This window comes from Passer domesticus, chromosome 7 (genome assembly GCF_036417665.1).
Source record: "Passer domesticus isolate bPasDom1 chromosome 7, bPasDom1.hap1, whole genome shotgun sequence".
In the NCBI taxonomy this organism is placed as follows: Eukaryota; Metazoa; Chordata; class Aves; order Passeriformes; family Passeridae; genus Passer; species Passer domesticus.
In genome coordinates, this window is record NC_087480.1 from 27,777,063 (window position 1) to 27,789,783 (window position 12,721).

Genomic DNA, 12,721 nt, shown 5'->3' on the forward strand with positions numbered 1-12,721 from the left:
TGTTGCTCTGGGGAAAGGCCATCGTTCATGTCCAGTGCCTGGTGGCCCGGAGTGCCCGGCTGCCTGCTGAAATTCCTCACGGATGAGGATACCTCCCAGATGCAAGGTCCTCCCACAGGCAACTGTGGCTGGTTTGACAGTGCCAAGTGCCTCCTGCAAACTGACATCAGGAACCTGGCCTGGTGACTTTTGTTTCTCTTTGGAAAGGCAATTGTACGTGTCCAGGGCCTGTGGCCGGGAGTGGCCGGCCACCTGCTGAAATTCCGAACGGATCAGGATACCTCCCAGACCGATAGTACCACCACAGGCAACTGTGGCTGGTTTGACAGTGCCAAGTGCCTCCTGCAAACTGACATCAGGAACCTGGCCTGGCGACTTTTGTTGCTCTTTGGAAACGCCATTGTACGTGTCCAGGGCCTGTGGCCGGGAGTGGCCGGCTGCCTGCTGAAATTCCGAACGGATCAGGATACCTCCCAGACCGATAGTACCAACACAGGCAACTGTGGCTGGTTTGACAGTGCCAAGTGCCTCCTGCAAACTGACATCGGAACCTGTCCTGGTGACTTTTGTTGCTCTGGGGAAAGGCCATCGATCGTGTCCAGTGCCCGCTGGCCCGGAGTCCCGGCTGCCTGCTGAAATTCCGCACGGTAGAGGATACCTCCCAGATGCAAGGTGCCCCCACAGGCAACTGTGGTTGATTTGACAGTGCCAAGTGCCTCCTGCAAACTGACATCAGGAACCTGGCCTGGTGACTTTTGTTTCTCTTTGGAACGGCCATTGTACGTGTCCATGTCCTGTGGCCCGTAGTGGCCGGCCGCCTGCTGATATTCCGAACGGATCAGGATTCCTCCCAGAACGAAAGTACCATCACAGGCAACTGTGGCTGGTTTGACAGTGCCAAGTGCCTCCTGCAAACTGACATCAGGAACCTGGCCTGGTGACTTTTGTTTCTCTTTGGAAAGGCCATCGTTCATGTCCAGGGCCCGGTGGCCTGGAGTGGCCTGCTGCCTGCTGAAATTCTCCATGGATTAGGAAGCCTCCCAGATGAAATGTGTACCCACAGGCAACTGTGGCTGGTTTGACAGTGCCAAGTGCCTCCTGCAAACTGACATCAGGAACCTGCCCTGGTGACTTTTGTTTCTCTTTGGAAAGGCCATTGTACGTGTCCAGGGCCTGTGGCCCGGAGTGGCCGGCCGCCTGCTGAAATTCCGAACGGATCAGGATACCTCCCAGACCGATAGTACCACCACAGGCAACTGTGGCTGGTTTGACAGTGCCAAGTGCCTCCTGCAAACTGACATCAGGAACCTGGCCTGGTGACTTTTGTTTCTCTGTGGAAAAGACGTGGTTCATGTCCAGGGCCCGGTGGCTCGAGTGGGCGGATGCCTGCTGAAATTCCGAACAGATGAGGATACCTCCCAGATGCAAGGAGCCCCCACCGGCAACTGTGGCTGGTTTGACAGTGCCAAGTGCCTCCTGCAAACTGACATCAGGAACCTGGCCTGGTGACTTTTGTTTCTCTTTGGAAAGGCCATCGTTCATGTCCAGGGCCCGGTGGCCAGGAGTGGCCGGCTACCTGCTGAAATTCCTCACGGATCAGGAAGCCGCCAAGATGCAAGGTGCCCCCACAGACACCTGTGGCTGATTTGACAGTGCCAAGTGCCTCCTGCAAATTGACATCAGGAACCTGGCCCGGTGACTTTTGTTTCTCTTTGGAAAGGCCATTGTACGTGTCCAGGGCCTGTGGCCCGGAGTGGCCGGCCGCCTGCTGAAATTCCGAACGGATCAGGATACCTCCCAGACCGATAGTACCACCACAGGCAACTGTGGCTGGTTTGACAGTGCCAAGTGTCTTCTGCAAACTGACGTCAGGAACCTGGCCTGGTGACTTTTGTTGCCCTGGGGAAAGGCCATCGTTCATGTCCAGTGCCTGGTGGCCCGGAGTGCCCGGCTGCCTGCTGAAATTCCTCACGGATGAGGATACCTCCCAGATGCAAGGTCCTCCCACAGGCAACTGTGGCTGGTTTGACAGTGCCAAGTGCCTCCTGCAAACTGACATCAGGAACCTGGCCTGGTGACTTTTGTTTCTCTTTGGAACGGCCATTGTACGTGTCCATGGCCTGTGGCCCGTAGTGGCCGGCCGCCTGCTGATATTCCGAATGGATCAGGATTCCTCCCAGAACGAAAGTACCACCACAGGCAACTGTGGCTGGTTTGACAGTGGCAAGTGCCTCCTGCAAACTGACATCAGGAACCTCTCCTGGTGACTTTTGTTGCTCTGGGGAAAGGCCATCGATCGTGTCCAGGGCCCGCTGGCCCGGAGTGGCCGGCTGCCTGCTGAAATTCCGAACAGATGAGGATAGCTCCCAGATGAAAGGAGCCCCCACAGGCAACAGTGGCTGGTTTGACAGTGCCAAGTGCCTCCTGCAAACTGACATCAGGAACCTGGCCTGGTGACTTTTGTTTCTCTGGGGAAAGGCCATCGTTCATGTCTAGTGCCTGGTGGCCCGGAGTGGCCGGCTGCCTGCTGAAATTTTTCACGGATCAGGATACCTCCCAGATGCAAGGTCCTCCCACAGGCAACTGTGGCTGGTTTGACAGTGCCAAGTGCCTCCTGCAAACTGACATCAGGAACCTGACCCGGTGACTTTTGTTTCTCTTTGGAAAGGCCATTGTACGTGTCCAGGGCCTGTGGCCGGGAGTGGCCGGCCACCTGCTTAAATTCCGAACGGATCAGGATACCTCCCAGACCGATAGTACCACCACAGGCAACTGTGGCTGGTTTGACAGTGCCAAGTGCCTCCTGCAAACTGACATCGGAACCTGTCCGGGTGACTTTTGTTGCCCTGGGGAAAGGCCATCGATCTTGTCCAGTGCCCGCTGGCCCGGAGTCCCGGCTGCCTGCTGAAATTCCGCACGGTTGAGGATACCTCCCAGATGCAAGGTGCCCCTACAGGCAACTGTGGCTGGTTTGACAGTGCCAAGTGCCTCCTGCAAACTGACATCAGGAACCTGGCCTGGTGAGTTTTGTTTCTCTGGGGAAAGGCCATCGTTCGTGTCCAGGGCCCGGCGGCCTGGAGTGGCCGGCTGCCTGCTGAAATTCCGCACGGATGAGGATACCTCCCAGATGCAATGTCCTCCCACAGGCAACTGTGGCTGGTTTGACAGTGCCAAGTGCCTCCTGCAAACTGACATCAGGAACCTGGCCTGGTGACTTTTGTTGCCCTGGGGAAAGGCCATCGTTCATGTCCAGTGCCTGGTGGCCCGGAGTGCCCGGCTGCCTGCTGAAATTCCTCACGGATGAGGATACCTCCCAGATGCAAGGTCCTCCCACAGGCAACTGTGGCTGGTTTGACAGTGCCAAGTGCCTCCTGCAAACTGACATCAGGAACCTGGCCTGGTGACTTTTGTTTCTCTTTGGAAAGGCAATTGTACGTGTCCAGGGCCTGTGGCCGGGAGTGGCCGGCCACCTGCTGAAATTCCGAACGGATCAGGATACCTCCCAGACCGATAGTACCACCACAGGCAACTGTGGCTGGTTTGACAGTGCCAAGTGCCTCCTGCAAACTGACATCAGGAACCTGGCCTGGTGACTTTTGTTGCTCTGGGGAAAGGCCATCGATCGTGTCCAGTGCCCGCTGGCCCGGAGTCCCGGCTGCCTGCTGAAATTCCGCACGGTTGAGGATACCTCCAAGATGCAAGGTGCCCCTACAGGCAACTGTGGCTGGTTTGACAGTGCCAAGTGCCTCCTGCAAACTGACATCAGGAACCAGGCCTGGTGACTTTTGTTTCTCTGGGGAAAGGCCATCGTTCGTGTCCAGGGCCCGGTGGCCTGGAGTGGCCGGCTGCCTGCTGAAATTCCGCACGGATGAGGATACCTCCCAGATGCAAGGTCCTCCCACAGGCAACTGTGGCTGGTTTGACAGTGCCAAGTGCCTCCTGCAAACTGACATCAGGAACCTGGCCTGGTGACTTTTGTTGCCCTGGGGAAAGGCCATCGTTCATGTCCAGTGCCTGGTGGCCCGGAGTGCCCGGCTGCCTGCTGAAATTTTTCACGGATCAGGATACCTCCCAGATGCAAGGTCCTCCCACAGGCAACTGTGGCTGGTTTGACAGTGCCAAGTGCCTCCTGCAAACTGACATCAGGAACCTGGCCTGGTGACTTTTGTTTCTCTGGGGAAAAGCCGTGGTTCATGTCCAGGGCCCGGTGGCTCGAGTGGGCGGATGCCTGCTGAAATTCCGAACGGATGAGGATAGCTCCCAGATGAAAGGAGCCCCCACCGGCAACTGTGGCTGGTTTGACAGTGCCAAGTGCCTCCTGCAAACTGACATCAGGAACCTGGCCTGGTGACTTTTGTTTCTCTTTGGAAAGGCCATTGTACGTGTCCAGGGCCTGTGGCCGGGAGTGGCCGGCTGCCTGCTGAAATTCCGAACGGATCAGGATACCTCCCAGACCGATAGTACCAACACAGGCAACTGTGGCTGGTTTGACAGTGCCAAGTGCCTCCTGCAAACTGACATCGGAACCTGTCCTGGTGACTTTTGTTGCTCTGGGGAAAGGCCATCGTTCATGTCCAGTGCCCGCTGGCCCGGAGTCCCGGCTGCCTGCTGAAATTCCGCACGGTTGAGGATACCTCCCAGATGCAAGGTGCCGCCACAGGCAACTGTGGTTGATTTGACAGTGCCAAGTGCCTCCTGCAAACTGACATCAGGAACCTGGCCTGGTGACTTTTGTTTCTCTTTAGAACAGCCATTGTACGTGTCCATGGCCTGTGGCCCGTAGTGGCCGGCTGCCTGCTGATATTCCGAACGGATCAGGATTCCTCCCAGAACGAAAGTACCACCACAGGCAACTGTGGCTGGTTTGACAGTGCCAAGTGCCTCCTGCAAACTGACATCAGGAACCTGCCCTGGTGACTTTTGTTTCTCTTTGGAAAGGCCATCGTTCATGTCCAGGGCCCGGTGGCCTGGTGTGGCCTGCTGCCTGCTGAAATTCCCCATGGATTAGGAAGCCTCCCAGATGAAATGTGTACCCACAGGCAACTGTGGCTGGTTGACAGTGCCAAGTGCCTCCTGCAAACTGACATCAGGAACCTGCCCTGGTGACTTTTGTTTCTCTTTGGAAAGGCCATTGTACGTGTCCAGGGCCTGTGGCCCGGAGTGGCCGGCCGCCTGCTGAAATTCCGAACGGATCAGGATACCTCCCAGACCGATAGTACCACCACAGGCAACTGTGGCTGGTTTGACAGTGCCAAGTGCCTCCTGCAAACTGACATCAGGAACCTGCCCTGGTGACTTTTGTTTCTCTTTGGAAAGGCCATCGTTCATGTCCAGGGCCCGGTGGCCTGGAGTGGCCTGCTGCCTGCTGAAATTCCCCATGGATTAGGAAGCCTCCCAGATGTAAGGAGCCCCCACCGGCAACTGTGGCTGGTTTGACAGTGCCAAGTGCCTCCTGCAAACTGACATCAGGAACCTGGCCTGGTGATTTTTGTTTCTCTTTGGAAAGGCCATCGTTCATGTCCAGGGCCCGGTGGCCCTGAGTGGCCGGCTGCCTGCTGAAATTCCTCACGGATCAGGATGCCGCCAAGATGCAAGGTGCCCCCACAGACACCTGTGGCTGATTTGACAGTGCCAAGTGCCTCCTGCAAACTGACATCAGGAACCTGACCCGGTGACTTTTGTTTCTCTTTGGAAAGGCCATTGTACGTGTCCAGGGCCTGTGGCTGGGAGTGGCCGGCCACCTGCTGAAATTCCGAACGGATCAGGATACCTCCCAGACCGATTGTACCACCACAGGCAACTGTGGCTGGTTTGACAGTGCCAAGTGCCTCCTGCAAACTGACATCAGGAACCTGGCCTGGTGACTTTTGTTGCTCTGGGGAAAGGCCATCGATCGTGTCCAGTGCCTGCTGGCCCGGAGTCCCGGCTGCCTGCTGAAATTCCGCACGGTTGAGGATACCTCCAAGATGCAAGGTGCCCCTACAGGCACCTGTGGCTGGTTTGACAGTGCCAAGTGCCTCCTGCAAACTGACATCAGGAACCTGGCCTGGTGACTTTTGTTTCTCTGGGGAAAGGCCATCGTTCATGTCCAGGGCCCGGTGGCCTGGAGTGGCCGGCTGCCTGCTGAAATTCCGCACGGATGAGGATACCTCCCAGATGCAAGGTCCTCCCACAGGCAACTGTGGCTGGTTTGACAGTGCCAAGTGCCTCCTGCAAACTGACATCAGGAACCTGGCCTGGTGACTTTTGTTTCTCTGGGGAAAAGCCGTGGTTCATGTCCAGGGCCCGGTGGCTCGAGTGGGCGGATGCCTGCTGAAATTCCGAACAGATGAGGATAGCTCCCAGATGAAAGGAGCCCCCACCGGCAACTGTGGCTGGTTTGACAGTGCCAAGTGCCTCCTGCAAACTGACATCAGGAACCTGGCCTGGTGACTTTTGTTTCTCTTTGGAAACGCCATTGTACGTGTCCAGGGCCTGTGGCCGGGAGTGGCCGGCTGCCTGCTGAAATTCCGAACGGATCAGGATACCTCCCAGACCGATAGTACCAACACAGGCAACTGTGGCTGGTTTGACAGTGCCAAGTGCCTCCTGCAAACTGACATCGGAACCTGTCCTGGTGACTTTTGTTGCTCTGGGGAAAGGCCATCGATCGTGTCCAGTGCCCGCTGGCCCGGAGTCCCGGCTGCCTGCTGAAATTCCGCACGGTAGAGGATACCTCCCAGATGCAAGGTGCCCCCACAGGCAACTGTGGTTGATTTGACAGTGCCAAGTGCCTCCTGCAAACTGACATCAGGAACCTGGCCTGGTGACTTTTGTTTCTCTTTGGAACGGCCATTGTACGTGTCCATGTCCTGTGGCCCGTAGTGGCCGGCCGCCTGCTGATATTCCGAACGGATCAGGATTCCTCCCAGAACGAAAGTACCACCACAGGCAACTGTGGCTGGTTTGACAGTGCCATGTGCCTCCTGCAAACTGACGTCAGGAACCTGGCCTGGTGACTTTTGTTTCTCTTTGGAAAGGCCATCGTTCATGTCCAGGGCCCGGTGGCCTGGAGTGGCCTGCTGCCTGCTGAAATTCTCCATGGATTAGGAAACCTCCCAGATGAAATGTGTACCCACAGGCAACTGTGGCTGGTTTGACAGTGCCAAGTGCCTCCTGCAAACTGACATCAGGAACCTGCCCTGGTGACTTTTGTTTCTCTTTGGAAAGGCCATTGTACGTGTCCAGGGCCTGTGGCCCGGAGTGGCCGGCCGCCTGCTGAAATTCCGAACGGATCAGGATACCTCCCAGACCGATAGTACCACCACAGGCAACTGTGGCTGGTTTGACAGTGCCAAGTGCCTCCTGCAAACTGACATCAGGAACCTGGCCTGGTGACTTTTGTTTCTCTTTGGAACGGCCATCGTTCATGTCCAGGGCCCGGTGGCCTGGAGTGGCCTGCTGCCTGCTGAAATTCCCCATGGATTAGGAAGCCTCCCAGATGTAAGGAGCCCCCACCGGCAACTGTGGCTGGTTTGACAGTGCCAAGTGCCTCCTGCAAACTGACATCAGGAACCTGGCCTGGTGATTTTTGTTTCTCTTTGGAAAGGCCATCGTTCATGTCCAGGGCCCGGTGGCCCTGAGTGGCCGGCTGCCTGCTGAAATTCCTCACGGATCAGGATGCCGCCAAGATGCAAGGTGACCCCACAGACACCTGTGGCTGATTTGACAGTGCCAAGTGCCTCCTGCAAACTGACATCAGGAACCTGGCCGGGTGACTTTTGTTTCTCTTTGGAACGGCCATTGTACGTGTCCAGGGCCTGTGGCTGGGAGTGGCCGGCCACCTGCTGAAATTCCGAACGGATCAGGATACCTCCCAGACCGATTGTACCACCACAGGCAACTGTGGCTGGTTTGACAGTGCCAAGTGCCTCCTGCAAACTGACATCAGGAACCTGGCCTGGTGACTTTTGTTGCTCTGGGGAAAGGCCATCGATCGTGTCCAGTGCCTGCTGGCCCGGAGTCCCGGCTGCCTGCTGAAATTCCGCACGGTTGAGGATACCTCCAAGATGCAAGGTGCCCCTACAGGCACCTGTGGCTGGTTTGACAGTGCCAAGTGCCTCCTGCAAACTGACATCAGGAACCTGGCCTGGTGACTTTTGTTTCTCTGGGGAAAGGCCATCGTTCATGTCCAGGGCCCGGTGGCCTGGAGTGGCCGGCTGCCTGCTGAAATTCCGCACGGATGAGGATACCTCCCAGATGCAAGGTCCTCCCACAGGCAACTGTGGCTGGTTTGACAGTGCCAAGTGCCTCCTGCAAACTGACATCAGGAACCTGGCCTGGTGACTTTTGTTGCTCTGGGGAAAGGCCATCGTTCATGTCCAGTGCCTGGTGGCCCGGAGTGCCCGGCTGCCTGCTGAAATTCCTCACGGATGAGGATACCTCCCAGATGCAAGGTCCTCCCACAGGCAACTGTGGCTGGTTTGACAGTGCCAAGTGCCTCCTGCAAACTGACATCAGGAACCTGGCCTGGTGACTTTTGTTTCTCTTTGGAAAGGCAATTGTACGTGTCCAGGGCCTGTGGCCGGGAGTGGCCGGCCACCTGCTGAAATTCCGAACGGATCAGGATACCTCCCAGACCGATAGTACCACCACAGGCAACTGTGGCTGGTTTGACAGTGCCAAGTGCCTCCTGCAAACTGACATCAGGAATCTGGCCTGGCGACTTTTGTTGCTCTTTGGAAACGCCATTGTACGTGTCCAGGGCCTGTGGCCGGGAGTGGCCGGCTGCCTGCTGAAATTCCGAACGGATCAGGATACCTCCCAGACCGATAGTACCAACACAGGCAACTGTGGCTGGTTTGACAGTGCCAAGTGCCTCCTGCAAACTGACATCGGAACCTGTCCTGGTGACTTTTGTTGCTCTGGGGAAAGGCCATCGATCGTGTCCAGTGCCCGCTGGCCCGGAGTCCCGGCTGCCTGCTGAAATTCCGCACGGTAGAGGATACCTCCCAGATGCAAGGTGCCCCCACAGGCAACTGTGGTTGATTTGACAGTGCCAAGTGCCTCCTGCAAACTGACATCAGGAACCTGGCCTGGTGACTTTTGTTTCTCTTTGGAACGGCCATTGTACGTGTCCATGTCCTGTGGCCCGTAGTGGCCGGCCGCCTGCTGATATTCCGAACGGATCAGGATTCCTCCCAGAACGAAAGTACCACCACAGGCAACTGTGGCTGGTTTGACAGTGCCAAGTGCCTCCTGCAAACTGACATCAGGAACCTGGCCTGGTGATTTTTGTTTCTCTTTGGAAAGGCCATCGTTCATGTCCAGGGCCCGGTGGCCCTGAGTGGCCGGCTGCCTGCTGAAATTCCTCACGGATCAGGATGCCGCCAAGATGCAAGGTGCCCCCACAGACACCTGTGGCTGATTTGACAGTGCCAAGTGCCTCCTGCAAACTGACATCAGGAACCTGACCCGGTGAGTTTTGTTTCTCTTTGGAAAGGCCATTGTACGTGTCCAGGGCCTGTGGCTGGGAGTGGCCGGCCACCTGCTGAAATTCCGAACGGATCAGGATACCTCCCAGACCGATTGTACCACCACAGGCAACTGTGGCTGGTTTGACAGTGCCAAGTGCCTCCTGCAAACTGACATCAGGAACCTGGCCTGGTGACTTTTGTTGCTCTGGGGAAAGGCCATCGATCGTGTCCAGTGCCTGCTGGCCCGGAGTCCCGGCTGCCTGCTGAAATTCCGCACGGTTGAGGATACCTCCAAGATGCAAGGTGCCCCTACAGGCACCTGTGGCTGGTTTGACAGTGCCAAGTGCCTCCTGCAAACTGACATCAGGAACCTGGCCTGGTGACTTTTGTTTCTCTGGGGAAAGGCCATCGTTCATGTCCAGGGCCCGGTGGCCTGGAGTGGCCGGCTGCCTGCTGAAATTCCGCACGGATGAGGATACCTCCCAGATGCAAGGTCCTCCCACAGGCAACTGTGGCTGGTTTGACAGTGCCAAGTGCCTCCTGCAAACTGACATCAGGAACCTGGCCTGGTGACTTTTGTTTCTCTGGGGAAAAGCCGTGGTTCATGTCCAGGGCCCGGTGGCTCGAGTGGGCGGATGCCTGCTGAAATTCCGAACAGATGAGGATAGCTCCCAGATGAAAGGAGCCCCCACCGGCAACTGTGGCTGGTTTGACAGTGCCAAGTGCCTCCTGCAAACTGACATCAGGAACCTGGCCTGGTGACTTTTGTTTCTCTTTGGAAACGCCATTGTACGTGTCCAGGGCCTGTGGCCGGGAGTGGCCGGCTGCCTGCTGAAATTCCGAACGGATCAGGATACCTCCCAGACCGATAGTACCAACACAGGCAACTGTGGCTGGTTTGACAGTGCCAAGTGCCTCCTGCAAACTGACATCGGAACCTGTCCTGGTGACTTTTGTTGCTCTGGGGAAAGGCCATCGATCGTGTCCAGTGCCCGCTGGCCCGGAGTCCCGGCTGCCTGCTGAAATTCCGCACGGTAGAGGATACCTCCCAGATGCAAGGTGCCCCCACAGGCAACTGTGGTTGATTTGACAGTGCCAAGTGCCTCCTGCAAACTGACATCAGGAACCTGGCCTGGTGACTTTTGTTTCTCTTTGGAACGGCCATTGTACGTGTCCATGTCCTGTGGCCCGTAGTGGCCGGCCGCCTGCTGATATTCCGAACGGATCAGGATTCCTCCCAGAACGAAAGTATCACCACAGGCAACTGTGGCTGGTTTGACAGTGCCAAGTGCCTCCTGCAAACTGACGTCAGGAACCTGGCCTGGTGACTTTTGTTTCTCTTTGGAAAGGCCATCGTTCATGTCCAGGGCCCGGTGGCCTGGAGTGGCCTGCTGCCTGCTGAAATTCTCCATGGATTAGGAAACCTCCCAGATGAAATGTGTACCCACAGGCAACTGTGGCTGGTTTGACAGTGCCAAGTGCCTCCTGCAAACTGACATCAGGAACCTGCCCTGGTGACTTTTGTTTCTCTTTGGAAAGGCCATTGTACGTGTCCAGGGCCTGTGGCCCGGAGTGGCCGGCCGCCTGCTGAAATTCCGAACGGATCAGGATACCTCCCAGACCGATAGTACCACCACAGGCAACTGTGGCTGGTTTGACAGTGCCAAGTGCCTCCTGCAAACTGACATCAGGAACCTGGCCTGGTGACTTTTGTTTCTCTTTGGAACGGCCATCGTTCATGTCCAGGGCCCGGTGGCCTGGAGTGGCCTGCTGCCTGCTGAAATTCCCTATGGATTAGGAAGCCTCCCAGATGCAAGGAGCCCCCACCGGCAACTGTGGCTGGTTTGACAGTGCCAAGTGCCTCCTGCAAACTGACATCAGGAACCTGGCCTGGTGATTTTTGTTTCTCTTTGGAAAGGCCATCGTTCATGTCCAGGGCCCGGTGGCCCTGAGTGGCCGGCTGCCTGCTGAAATTCCTCACGGATCAGGATGCCGCCAAGATGCAAGGTGCCCCCACAGACACCTGTGGCTGATTTGACAGTGCCAAGTGCCTCCTGCAAACTGACATCAGGAACCTGGCCGGGTGACTTTTGTTTCTCTTTGGAAAGGCCATTGTACGTGTCCAGGGCCTGTGGCTGGGAGTGGCCGGCTGCCTGCTGAAATTCCGAACGGATCAGGATACCTCCCAGACCGATTGTACCACCACAGGCAACTGTGGCTGGTTTGACAGTGCCAAGTGCCTCCTGCAAACTGACATCAGGAACCTGGCCTGGTGACTTTTGTTGCTCTGGGGAAAGGCCATCGATCGTGTCCAGTGCCTGCTGGCCCGGAGTCCCGGCTGCCTGCTGAAATTCCGCACGGTTGAGGATACCTCCAAGATGCAAGGTGCCCCTACAGGCACCTGTGGCTGGTTTGACAGTGCCAAGTGCCTCCTGCAAACTGACATCAGGAACCTGGCCTGGTGACTTTTGTTTCTCTGGGGAAAGGCCATCGTTCATGTCCAGGGCCCGGTGGCCTGGAGTGGCCGGCTGCCTGCTGAAATTCCGCACGGATGAGGATACCTCCCAGATGCAAGGTCCTCCCACAGGCAACTGTGGCTGGTTTGACAGTGCCAAGTGCCTCCTGCAAACTGACATCAGGAACCTGGCCTGGTGACTTTTGTTGCTCTGGGGAAAGGCCATCGTTCATGTCCAGTGCCTGGTGGCCCGGAGTGCCCGGCTGCCTGCTGAAATTCCTCACGGATGAGGATACCTCCCAGATGCAAGGTCCTCCCACAGGCAACTGTGGCTGGTTTGACAGTGCCAAGTGCCTCCTGCAAACTGACATCAGGAACCTGGCCTGGTGACTTTTGTTTCTCTTTGGAAAGGCAATTGTACGTGTCCAGGGCCTGTGGCCGGGAGTGGCCGGCCACCTGCTGAAATTCCGAACGGATCAGGATACCTCCCAGACCGATAGTACCACCACAGGCAACTGTGGCTGGTTTGACAGTGCCAAGTGCCTCCTGCAAACTGACATCAGGAACCTGGCCTGGCGACTTTTGTTGCTCTTTGGAAACGCCATTGTACGTGTCCAGGGCCTGTGGCCGGGAGTGGCCGGCTGCCTGCTGAAATTCCGAACGGATCAGGATACCTCCCAGACCGATAGTACCAACACAGGCAACTGTGGCTGGTTTGACAGTGCCAAGTGCCTCCTGCAAACTGACATCGGAACCTGTCCTGGTGACTTTTGTTGCTCTGGGGAAAGGCCATCGATCGTGTCCAGTGCCC